We start from the raw sequence: 13,170 nt of genomic DNA, 5'->3' as shown, positions 1-13,170 counted from the left end.
GACTTTAATCATGTTGTAAACAAAAATTAGTTCTTCAGGAACTCAACAACAAATCTCTATTCAGAATGGCTAGAGAAAAACACAATTTTACAATCTTTCATAATATTGATTAAGAAAATCCATATTCTTTGAGCAATCCATCAAAGATGCGCCAAATTAAAGCTTTAGCTTTTCAAGAACTATATCACAAGTGATCTTCATATAATGATCATAATAATCTTCATAATTTCTTCAAGAAAATTTTATTCTTTGAGCAATCATTCAAAGATGTTTCAATATCAAGGTTTTCCCTTTTTATTCTTTAATTAGTTCTTCGGGAACTAGCTAATATCACATATATTTTCATTAGTTTTGCTAATTTGTCTACTTTTCCTTTTTTTTCTTTCAATTCTAGCGAGAAACCGAGCTTTTAAAATTAACACGGCCATGACTATTACCTCAACGATGGCCACAATTTTTGTCCATGGTAATCGTGTGTTGCTACATTCACTTCTGGGAATGGAGTAACATCAATGGGTTGGACTTCATTCACTTCTGGGAATGATTTTTCATTCATTTATTATTGATATATACTATCATCAAATAATAAAATTAAGCAAATACTTAGATAAGCATAATAAACATAGTCAAATAAAAAAAATTAATTCCAATTATTTTTTATTAATACTAATGTAATGTAACATACTGAAAATTTATAATGCAAATTAAATAGTAACTTAATAATAATTATAATGTAACCTATGTTATGAATAAGATTAATTAGTAACTTATTGAAAAAATAAAAATAAATTGGCATATAACGTATTGATAAGAAAATTGGCATATGATATAAATTTTTTATGTTTTGTACAATATAGAAATAAATAAATAAATCCATTGAAAATTGTAAATTGCCAAAATTTTATAAAAATTGGTAAAACTATCCTTTAGGGATGCATATGTATATTGAATTCTTCTGGAATTCTTAAGAAATAATTTGATTTTTCTTTTAAGTTCTTCAGGAACTATATAATATTGTTATAATGTAAGAATAATCTTTTATGCAATCCTCATAAGAATAATCCATATTCTTCGTTATATTATAATATATCTAATTGTACAATCCTTTAAAGATGTATCCGTAATGAATTCTTCAGGAATTCGTGGGTAATACAAATTGATTTTAAAATTGTTTAAGAACATGTATAACGGATCAAATATATATTCAATCAGTTATTTATCCAATCCTTCAGGGATTGATGTTCATTTTACTTATATCTATGAATCTTCAGGATTCATATTTTAAAATTTCATCATACTATGAATCTTCAGGATTCATATTTTAAAATTTATCACACCATGAATCTTCAGGATTCATATTTTAAAATTTCATCATAATATGAATCTTCAGGATTCATATTTTAAAATTTTATCACACTATGAATTTTCAGGATTCATATTTCAAAAATTTCACCACGATACTTCTGGATCGAAGGTTTGTGAATCAATATAAAAAAATAAGAAGACAAAAAATCTGAAAGAATAGAATAAAAAAAATCATACATAAAATAAAATTGTCACTTCCTTTTGTTGCTATACCTTTCTTGAAAGGGGAGAGACTATCGTGCTGATAACGTGTTATGAACTATTTCTAAAGAATAACAAGAATATAGAAGGAGAAGAGAAAGAGAGAAGAGAATGGAATAGACCATTGCTATTATTCTATTCACAAGTGTGCTTTACATTGTAACAAAGGGGTCTTATTTATAGGACACAATTAGGGGACAAGAAAACCTACACAATAATGGACATTCATTACATATTATTCATAACAATATAAAAGTTATTTTAATATTGTCTGATGACAAAGATTTTTGCAATAAATATACATATACATATAATATATAAATGTAATACATCCCATCCATTCCTCTTCCTCTCATGTTTGTTACTTCATCCTAACACAATTATAAGAAAAAAACACTTTTTAATTCATCGAAAAAGTAACATTACATCTCATTCATTTTTTCACATTAATTTCAGTTTCTCTGAAGACTTACAGTCTGCTTGTTTCTAGAGAAAATGATGCGAGAGAAACATGAGCGAGAGAGTTAAGTGAGAAATGCCTTACTTCTCTCGTTTGGATGAGCAATGAAACAAGGGAGAGAGATCAAAATCTGTGGGCCCCACCACTTTTTCTTTTCTTATCTCATGTGCGAATAAAGCTAGGGATGACAATTTGACCCATACCCAGAGGGTACCCGCAAAAATTACCCACAATGGGTAGGGTAAAAACCCGCATTTTGAGTACGGGCACGAGTATGGGTAATTACCCGCAAAAATGAACGGGTATGGGTGCGGGTACGGGCAGTGGCGGATCCAGGACCCCGGACCAAGGGGTGCAGACTATTTTTTTTTTAAGAAAATGAATTAAACTACTAAATAAAACGAGGCAAATTAACCCCTCTTACATCATCTTCTAAAAGAAATTTCAAAGCAAAAGGAGAAACATAACAAAATTGCAATTAAAATCTAAAGAAGAGTGTCCGAGATTTGCTAACAAGGTGCATATTATTTAATCTTTTATATTATAAGCTTGTATACACAAGCAAACTCTAAACCCTAATTTGTTTTCCCTGTTTTCCCTCCATTTTACCTTGCAATTTTTATTAAAAAATAATACAATTTTGTCTTGACTAGGATTCGAACCCGCAACACTTCAGTGCAAGACAATATTTGCAACCACTATGGCAAGTATACCAATTGTGATTAAAATTATGTGCAATAATTGATAAGCACCATCAATTTTAAAAGTATATCATATCAAAATTATCTTTGACTATATTATTCATCACGAAATATTTTTATGTCTTTCCTGATCAATGATTTTTTTTCCTACCGTATCATAAATTTAGAGAATAATTATCATGTGAGATTTGGAAAGTTATTATCACGTGTAATTTGGAAAGTTATTATCAAACTCAATTATGCTAAATCAATTTTTTTGCAATACAACAAAACACAACCATAGTCATGTCACTAATCACATTCATTATTTTGATTTTAACATTGCAGATTTAATATTAACCGAAGATCAATTGATACAATATGCACTAGCAGACCAATTGTGATTTAAATTATGTCCACAAAGTGTTAAGCTCCATCAACTTTCATAGGAAAGATTTCATACGACAATTAAGCACCATCAATTTTCATTGCACAATTTAAACAATTAAAAACTGATAATCTCTTATATTATAAGCTTGCGAACATAAGCTAACCCTAAACCAAATTGTTTCCCCTCTCATTTTCTCTTTCTTTTTATTGCAGCTTTATATTAAAAAACCTTTCAATAAAACCTTTCAACCGCAAAAACATGTGCTTCAATTATGAAAGAATTTAGGAATCCTAATATGTTAACCCTGTTTTCAATAAATTTGAACGGCAGAATTAATCAAAAATTTTATTTATTTATGGATGTCTACTTAAGTTTATGTTCTTGATTATGTCTTTAATTTTTTTTTTTTAACCTTTAATTATCATCAATTTTTTAACCTTTAGTTATCAGCAATTTTTTTTAATAAGTAAACAAAACGATGGGGTTCCAAAATTATTTAAAAAATATATAAAATATAAAATAAGCACATAAAAAAATATAGAATAATTAGTCCATGAAATTCCCTATACTACTCTTATTGAAAATGCTCTTAGAATTTTTGTATTTTATTTTTTATTGTTACATATTACACCTAATTAGACCTATGCACCGCATGGGTCAAAGTTCTAGTCTTAATAAATAAAAATATGCAAATGTTAATATGCCTCCTAGTCACATATTAAAAAACTAAATATAGAAATATTGTTCTAAAACTTCAATTTCTTAAGTCTTAAAAAATATTCAATACAAAATTTGATCGGTCCTCTCAATTAATACTCTAATCATTGAGTTATTGATCGATCCAGTGAATTACTAATTGAAATATACATTAAAAAAAAGCTTTTTTTTTTTGTTCCAATTAAAAAAAGCATTTATAAAGCACATATTGAGTGTCAAATAAATATAATCTATACAAATTTAATAATAATAGAAATAATAATATATTTTTATTTTTATAGATGAAAGTCATATGATCATCTATATATATAAATCCTAAATAGTTCTCCTACAACTAATGCTAACCCTAATTATATTAACCAATCATAGCTTTTAAATCATTTTCTTTTAAAAATAAATAATAAAAAAATTAACAATTATAATTAATTGTTTATTTAGCCACATGCCACATTATTTCTAATGATTTGTCATATTCCACATTTAATTTGAAGCATTCATATGTCTTTTCATTTCATTTCTATTCATACACCATTATCCTTTTCATATGCCCATTTTAATTACCAAGAAATCTAATGGTTTCCAATGAAAAGTTTTTTTAAGCAATGAAAAGTTGTAAAAATTTAATTTCATATAAGCACTTATCTTTTCGGTGGACATTATAAATACGTTTTTATTTCTTTGTTTGTTTTTCAATTCTTTCCACCACCTTAGTCATTTGGAATTAATTGATTTTCTTCTTTACCTATGTTTTTTTTTTATCTTCCTTTCACATTCACCTCTTCATCCTTATTATTTTTTCATGTTGTTCCTTTTTAATGTGCTTGCTCATGGTATTAGGTAATAGTTCGTCATTTTAACAATTTTTGTTTCCTCCCATAATTACTTGCATTCAAGATATTTACAGCAGTAGTTTTAATTCATATGCTTTGAATATCTATAAAATCTTTTGTTTTGTAGATATACCAATTTAGATTGGTTGATCTAACAAATACTTTATTTTAATTTTTGTCGTATAAGTATTGTCGTCTTTTTGGTTCGGGTAGCTACGACAATGTTCCTCTAAAGGCTAATATAAAAATAAAAATTCATGTGAATTCTTAACGTATTGTCTTATATATATATATATATGACTTAGGAGAAGAGGATAAACGCTTCTATTTTCACTTTTGTTACATCCTTACTTATGAAAAATGGTAGCTCATGTAAGTATATTTTGTCATCTTTTTAAGTGATTTTAAGATTATTTTATACAAACTTTTGAATAGATTATTTTAAGAGATTCATATAAAGATAATGTGAAGTATTTTCATTTTTATTGTGAGCCGCAATTTTATATCTATTTTACTTTAGTAGTTTTCTTTTATTTGGAAATTGGTTTTTAACACTTTAGTTTATCATTTCTTTATGAAGGAATTTTAATGATTTGGTGGATAAGTCGGTGCACATGCCATGTAAAGAAAGGTAAAATTATTTATAAAATTGTTACTATTGTATTTTCCATGTTATAATATAAAACAACGCATCACATCCGTGCATCGCACGGGTAAGGGTCTAGTTTATTTATTATGATTTAGAAGACACATAAATTTGTATCCGAAAAAAGAAAAGAGTGGACTAAATAATATAGTGGACTTTTATTATATAAAAAAACTCAATTAAAAATTGGGCCATTGAGGTAATGCAGTAAAGCCCAAATTATGTATTCAAACCCTAAATTGAAGATACAAACACTTGTTACATGCTGCAGCCGCTACTTCTCTAAAAGCTTACTTCTTTTACATTCTGCTTTCTTTCTGCATATCATGCTGCAGTTTTCTTCTTCTTCTTCTATTTTTTTTCTCTACATTGCAAATGCATCTTTATGTTCCATTTCTTCTTTCTCATATTTTTCCCCTTGAATCTCTTGGGTCAGGGTGTGCAAAAACAGAATTTCAGAGGGTGCAAAGTGCAAAAAATACAGGATACTATGTGTAATTTTTAAAAGTTCAGGGTGTGCAGATGCACACCCTCACTTCAACATAGATCCGCCCCTGGGTACGGGTACCTTAGTACCCACCCCGCCCCATACCCGCATAATATATATTTATTTATTTTATTTATATTAGTATATTATAATATATGTAAATCAATTTAAAACAATACAACTCTACTAAACTATTACATATTTTTAATAAAAATGTTTATTTATAACATAATATAAAAATAATGTGAATATTTAACATAAATATGGACTTTAACATAAGGTTAGTAATAATTTTGTTTATAATTTTCATTAGTCAATATTAAAATTTTAAATTTTTTTTAATTCTATTAAAATTATATGATATTTTATAATTGATCAATTTATTTTTAGTAAAAATGTGGGTAACGGGTATGGGTATGGGTACCTAAGTACCCATAGAGTATGGGGACGGATGCAAAAATTGTTACCCACACGGGTATGGGGATGGGTACTATAGTACCCTACCCATACCCTACCCATTGCCATCCCTAAAGAAAGCCCCAGAGAAAAACAATTTTGTTGATTCTTCCACATATACCCTCTTTATTTGTTTCAATTTTCAATTTTCGTTTCAACTATAAATAATTCGCTTACCAACACAGGCAAAAAATGAGTGAAACTGTTCTTTTTATTCTCTACTTATAATATACAAAATATACTGTACATATTAATAACAACACTAGCTTAGCTTAGTAAAAAAAACACTAGCATAAAATTCTAGTAAAAAAAAAAAAACTAGCGTGAAGTAGTATACTCTTTTTATAAGTTGTTAAAATAAAAATTAAATTAAACGAGTTATGTTAATTTACAAAATTAATTAATCAACTAAAATTATTACTTTTTTTTGTTACCCAACTAAAATTGTATAAATTAAATCAATTTGATAAGGAGTAGCATTTAAATAATATCTTAATCTTATCTTAATCTTATCTTAATAATATACAAACTCAAACCCATGTTAGGGAAATTTTGCTTATTTGTCCACTTCTAACCACATTGTTGCCAAATCATCATTAACAAATATTATATCTTTGCCATATTTATCTTTGGTGCCAACTTTGTTGTTGAGTTGGAAGAAAATTGAAACTTTTAAATTTCCCCCTTCTTTTTGCTGAATTGGCTGATCTGGCCTTCAAAGACATTCAGAATCCGGTCCATTTGCAAGGAGGCTCAGTTCAATACAAACAACTGTACTTCATTTTGGCGATTTAGGTTTTAGGCAACAAATTTCTCTCTCTCACGATGCAAAAAGAAAGGCTAATCCAAAAGTGTGAAAATGCTTCACAAGAACAAACAAAACCCATAACTCTCATCTGCATTTCTATCCCAAACGATGATAAAAATTCTCAATCTGTCCACATCCATTTTGATAGCATCCCAAAATTAACCATTTCTGTTGGATATTGATTATTGGACCTAGATTTATGCAAGCCCAATGTCAATTGATTATACATAAGCTCATTGCTTGTATAAGGCACAATGCCTATATTAAGTGAGTGTGACACACATTTGTGATTAATGAGAATGATTCCTTGACTCTAACAAGTGGTATCATCACCACAAGATCCAAGGACCTAGTAGTGGTTTTGCAAAACCACCTTCAAAAGTTAGTTACAACCGTTTCTTCATCTAGGGGTGTGCATCGGGCGGGTATGGGCGGGTTCGGGCCCAATTTGTCAATGCTGGATGAAACCGAATGGAGAATTTCAAGGCCCAATTTCGACCGCAACAGTGTTCGGTTTGGACGGGTCACGGGTCATGCGGTTATTACGGGCCACAGTTTGGGTTAGAACGGGTTGGGCTTTTTGAAGATTTGGGCCAAACTTTTTTTTACATATTTTTGATCAAGTTTTTTTTGTCCATTTAATTAAAAGAATAAATTGAGCTTAAAAAAGAAATAATTTTAGTTGATAAAAATTCTCAATCTGTCCACATCCATTTTGATAGCATCCCAAAATTAACCATTTCAATGCATTTTTTCAATTGAGGACAGCTTTAATGAAAGGGTTATCTGGAACCAAATCAGAATCAATTTCTTGGTGATGTGAAGCATTTGAAACCCTAATCTATAAGGTATAGATATTTCAAATTCTGAAATTTCAATTCTCCCCCCAAAATCAATTGTTTTGTTCGATTGTTGTTTTTCCTATAAAAGGGGCAATGAAAGCAACATCATTGCTGCCATCCTCCAACTTCTCTCTTTGGTTTCAAATTTCAAATTCTCACACAATTCTCCTTTGGTTTCATCTTTCACTCTCTCTCTCTCTCTCTCTCTCTCTCTCTCTCTCTCTATATATATATATATATATATATATATATATATATATATATATATATATATATATATATCTAATTTGCTTCCAATTCGATTTCTAAAACACCAAAACCCTTAGATTCAAATATGAGTGAGATTCAAAGATGACCGAGATTCAAAGATGAGATGAGCAAAGAATTGGAAAAAAAAAGGAATTTTTATAGAAGAAGAAAAAGAGCAGAAGAGACAGAAGGAGAGAACGAGAGGTTGAAGAAGGATTTTGAGGAAATAAAGCTGAGAATGGAAGAACTGAAGAAGATTTTGGTTATACTCATAAAGCTAACATTGTGATATAAAAGATTTTGGTTTGTGATATAAAAGATTTTGGTTTTTGTTTGTTCATTTAGATTGACAAATAGATTTTTTTTTGTGGTGTTGTAGAAAAAAGAACCGCTATGGAGATATGAAAGGAAACTATATAATTCTAATCTAACTTAATTTCTTAATTATTATTTTTTTTGTTACAAATTTCTTAAATTATTTATTACTACCTCCGTCCTTAATTATAAGATCCGATTGAAAATTGGTATTATTTTTATAATTTTATTCTTTTTTACAATTTTATTCTTCAAGAAAGTGAATGAGTTATTGGATTATTCATTATTGTTTTTTTAAGGTATTTATTAAAACATGTACTTTAATTAGGGTATGTTGGTAAAAATAAACTAGCTGATTGAATAAACTAGGGTATGTTAGCTTTTAGCTTATAACAAATAAACTAGCTGATTGAATTTGTAGTGTTTGGTAAAATTAGCGGTTGAACTAGTTTATAAGTATGAAATGACAATATGTTTAAACGAACTTTTAAACCGAAACAGTCTTAAATAAGCTGGTAACCATATAAGGTCCATATATTCATTGCAAATTTCGCATAGCCATGATCACACCAATAGGGGCCAAAACCGATCTACTCCGCATATGATCTCTCTCCCAAAACCGATCACCAATAGGGTGTGTCCCCCAATCGGATTTAGCGATGTTTTGACGAAACTCATCATATTGGCAGGCTCAAAGTAGATGCCATTTTGTATAATTGAAAAAAACAAACTAATTAATTTTTCTTAAAAAATAAAAATATTTAGTATAAAAAAACAAATATACATACTTACTCCTTTGCCAGGTTGCCATATCATGCGTCCAAAGAACTGTTACTCCGATCGGACGAATATTTGTCAGATAATTTTTCATTTCATGGAGTTGTACATTGTCCCAATCAATTTAAAATTCATATTAAATTAAACTGTCATATAATAAAAATTTGAAAAATATTACAGACGAATGATATAACAGGTATACATCCCATATTCCCAAATAAGGACATTGTTACTCTCTTACGCACTCATATACTCTCATCCATTTCAAAGCTTCATATAGATAGTTTCCTCTCATGTCTTCTCGAAACTATGTAAAAAGTAACCTTATTTGTCAACCTTCTATCGAGATGTCAACCTTCATATAGATATTTTTTTTGTGGTGTTGTAGAAAAAAGGAACCATTAAAGAGAGGAACAAATATTATAGCTTCAAAATTTTGAAAATGAAACATTCTTCAAATATGCTACTTACTAGGGACAGATGTGAGGTGTTGAATTGGGGGCAGCTGCTCCCACTTGCAAAAATTAAGGGTATGTTTGTTTTGAATTTTTTTTAAATGGATTTTATAGTATTACATAATTTTGTGTAAATTTTTTTTGCGAAGAGAATTTTTTATAAACGCTTCAAATAAAAATTTGGGTTGAATAGTTAGTCTTAAAATATTATTTTAGGTATTTCACCATTTTATTAAAACTTTTTTGGATAACAAAATTTCAAAAAAAATCACTTAATTTTAAAGCTAGTTTTATTCTTCTCCTTAAAAGTAGTAAACAAGTAAAAAAATTATGTTTGACCCAATTTCTCCTTATTTTCTATTTCTTTACTTTATTTCTCTAATTCTTTTAATTAAGGAGAAATATGGTCAAATACAATTTTCTGTTTCTCTATTTCTATAAATTATAAATTGTTTCGAAAAAAAATTGTCTCAAACAAGTCACTTTATAATACTAATGAAACGTTAAATGTTTTTTCTATTATATCCTTAACTACTTTTTACTCTCTTCTTTCAATTAATTAATTTATTATTTTGCTCAAATATCAAAACGACTAATAATTTGAAACAAAATATTAATTAATCATGCAAAATACAAAAATTTAGCATTAAAAATGACAATCATAATTTTGAAAACATTGAATACACCATTATTATTATTATTTATTTATTTATTTTTTGCCCCATTATTTTCTATTTCTAACATATATAGTATAGATTATCACATGATGTGTGTGAATTCAAAAGTCATTTAATGCATACAAAAATTAGGGAGAATGAATTCCTTTAAAATTATATTATCGGTGTTGTACTTGATTGATGGTGTTTTTGATGATTTACATGCATGATTTCAAAAACATAGTTAATACATGAGAGAGAATGAGGGTAAATCTATGATATATGATTTATTAGTATTTAAAATTTAATTTCTTAATTTAAACTTCATAATATATTGATGTTGTCAGATAGTGTTCTTGGTGATTAAGATATTGAACTCTAAGAGTCATATTTAATACACGAAAATGAAGGCGAACAAATTGTCTACTCCTTAGGTCCCAACACTTTGGTCCTTTTAGTCTTTTGATTTTGTCTCAAAACTCTAGTTCTTTTAAGAAGCCAATGTATATAACATATTTTACCATTTGTATCATTACAAAAATAAAAACATTCATGAAATGAATTTTTCTATTTTTCAATAAAGTAAAGGTAAAAATGACTTATCAATATTTGTTATGTCTTAATCTATGTGCAAAACATTAAAAGGACCAAAGATCTATGACTTCGTGGCATATCATTTCATTTTTTTTTCATCATTTCTTTAATTAAATTTAGTAACATTAAAATTTCCAAATTAAAAGTTAAATTTTCAATTTTAGTTTAAGTTTAAAATTATATTCTCAATCAGAAATATCTAAGTTTGATCCCAAACTTTGACAATACTTGAATACTCAAATAACAACCGTTTTAGGCAAATAATGATAGTCACAACTAGACTTTGTAGCTCATGTTGGTCTCAATCACTTTTATTTACAATGTTTTTGTTAGTTTAGTTTTTGAAAATCCAATTTTTTAGTAATACTCTTTCAATGAGTTAAGAAACATTAGGAGGGGCATAGTTCCTTTCCATCTGTCAAGAAAAGAGGACATGATTTATCCTAACCGCGAGATAAAAATGCATGCAGTTTAATTTGATTTGGTTGGTTTTTAAAAGTCATTCAAACCAAGTCAAATGGGGCTTGAATTGGTTCAGTTGGTGCGGTTTAGAGCGTAACATTTCAGTACCAAAGAAATTAAACATCCAAAAAAAATAAAATTAAAGTTCCAAAATAACATTATAGTACTAGTAAAAGATGTTTATCCAAAGCCACTAAGTTTGGTCTGGTGAGAGATTTAGATAGTATCCATGAGGTCATAAGTTCGATCCTCATTGATAACATTGTAAACAAAAAAAAAATTGTTTATCCAAAATAACATTATAATACCTTACAATTTTAAATATCCAAAGAAAGAATTGACGTTCCAAAATAACATCACAATACCGATAAAAGTTGTTTATCTAAAATAACACCACAACACCAAAGTAACGTTACAGTACCAAAAGAAAGAACAACTTAAAGTTTCAAAGTAATACATCATTATGGCTCCAAAATATAACACATTGCGGTTTAGTTCGATTTTCTAAAATAAAAACCGCCATCCAAACCAAACTGTGCGGTTAAGTAAAAAAATCATCTGAATTCATTCAAACCAAACTGTGCGGTTAAGTAAAAAAATCATCCGAATTCACCCATACCAAATGCGGTTTCGGTTTGGATTGGTTCGATTTGCGGTTTTACTTTTGGATTTGTTCGAATACGATCACCCCTAGCTTATAGTACCAAAAATCTCAGAGCCACCTAAATTGTGCGAGGATATTATATTTTAAGATAATTATATCAACATGACTCAAAACACATTTATAAAAATATTTATAACGACCTGCCTTCAAAGAAGACACCAACAAAACTCCCACCCATCTGTATATAAAAAAAAACTCCCATCTCCTAATTCTAATAAATATCTTTTTCCACTAATATAAATTCATTGGAATTTCATTTCAAAATTACTTCTACCATATAAGAGGAAAATGGAAAAAATGATCAAGAAAGAAATTAAGAGTGACTTTTGCTAACAAGTATTTCAAAAATACTATAAAACATTAAATAATACTTTTTATATTATGGTATCGTTTGAACTAGCTTTTTTTTTCTCTTCTTTTTTCTTAAAGTAAGAAGTTAGGCCAATTTTTTTTTTTTAAAAAGCTATAGTAAAAAAAAAACAGTTCCTATATTTTTTAAAAAATTATAATATATTATCAAACATATCTTTTAATCTTATCATAATAAAAAAAACAACAACTTTTAACTTTTTTTTAGTAAAAATAAAAGTAAGATTTACCGAACAATTTTAATTTTAGTTAAAAAGCTATTATTTTTAGCTTTATGGTTAAAAGAGCTTCTACAACTAAAAAAACCTAGGTCAAAGTCAGCAGCGGACCTAGGGGTGGGCTGAGGTGGGCCGCGGCCCACCCCCACCCCCAAAAAATAATTTTTTTTATATGTAGGGCATTAATTTAAATGTATTATTAATGATTTTAAGTTACCCGGTATATATATGTACAAATATTAATATAAATATTAATTTAGAGTATATTATTGATGACTATAAGTAATTCGGTACACATATTAGTTCAAGTATTAGTGTAAATGTTAGTTCATAATTAATTGAATTTATAATAATAGATAAAATTAGCAGTTGAACTAGCGTATATAAATATGAAATGACATAAAAAATATGTTTAATTAATATTAAATTTTTAAAGTCCCATATTTTCACATTTGTTGCAATTTTAGTCCTATCTCAATATTTTTTTATTACTTTTTTGCTGTAAAATTAGCGAATTTTAATGGGAAA

This window comes from Trifolium pratense, linkage group LG2 (genome assembly GCF_020283565.1).
Source record: "Trifolium pratense cultivar HEN17-A07 linkage group LG2, ARS_RC_1.1, whole genome shotgun sequence".
NCBI lineage: Eukaryota > Viridiplantae > Streptophyta > Magnoliopsida > Fabales > Fabaceae > Trifolium > Trifolium pratense.
This window is presented reverse-complemented; position numbering follows the sequence as displayed.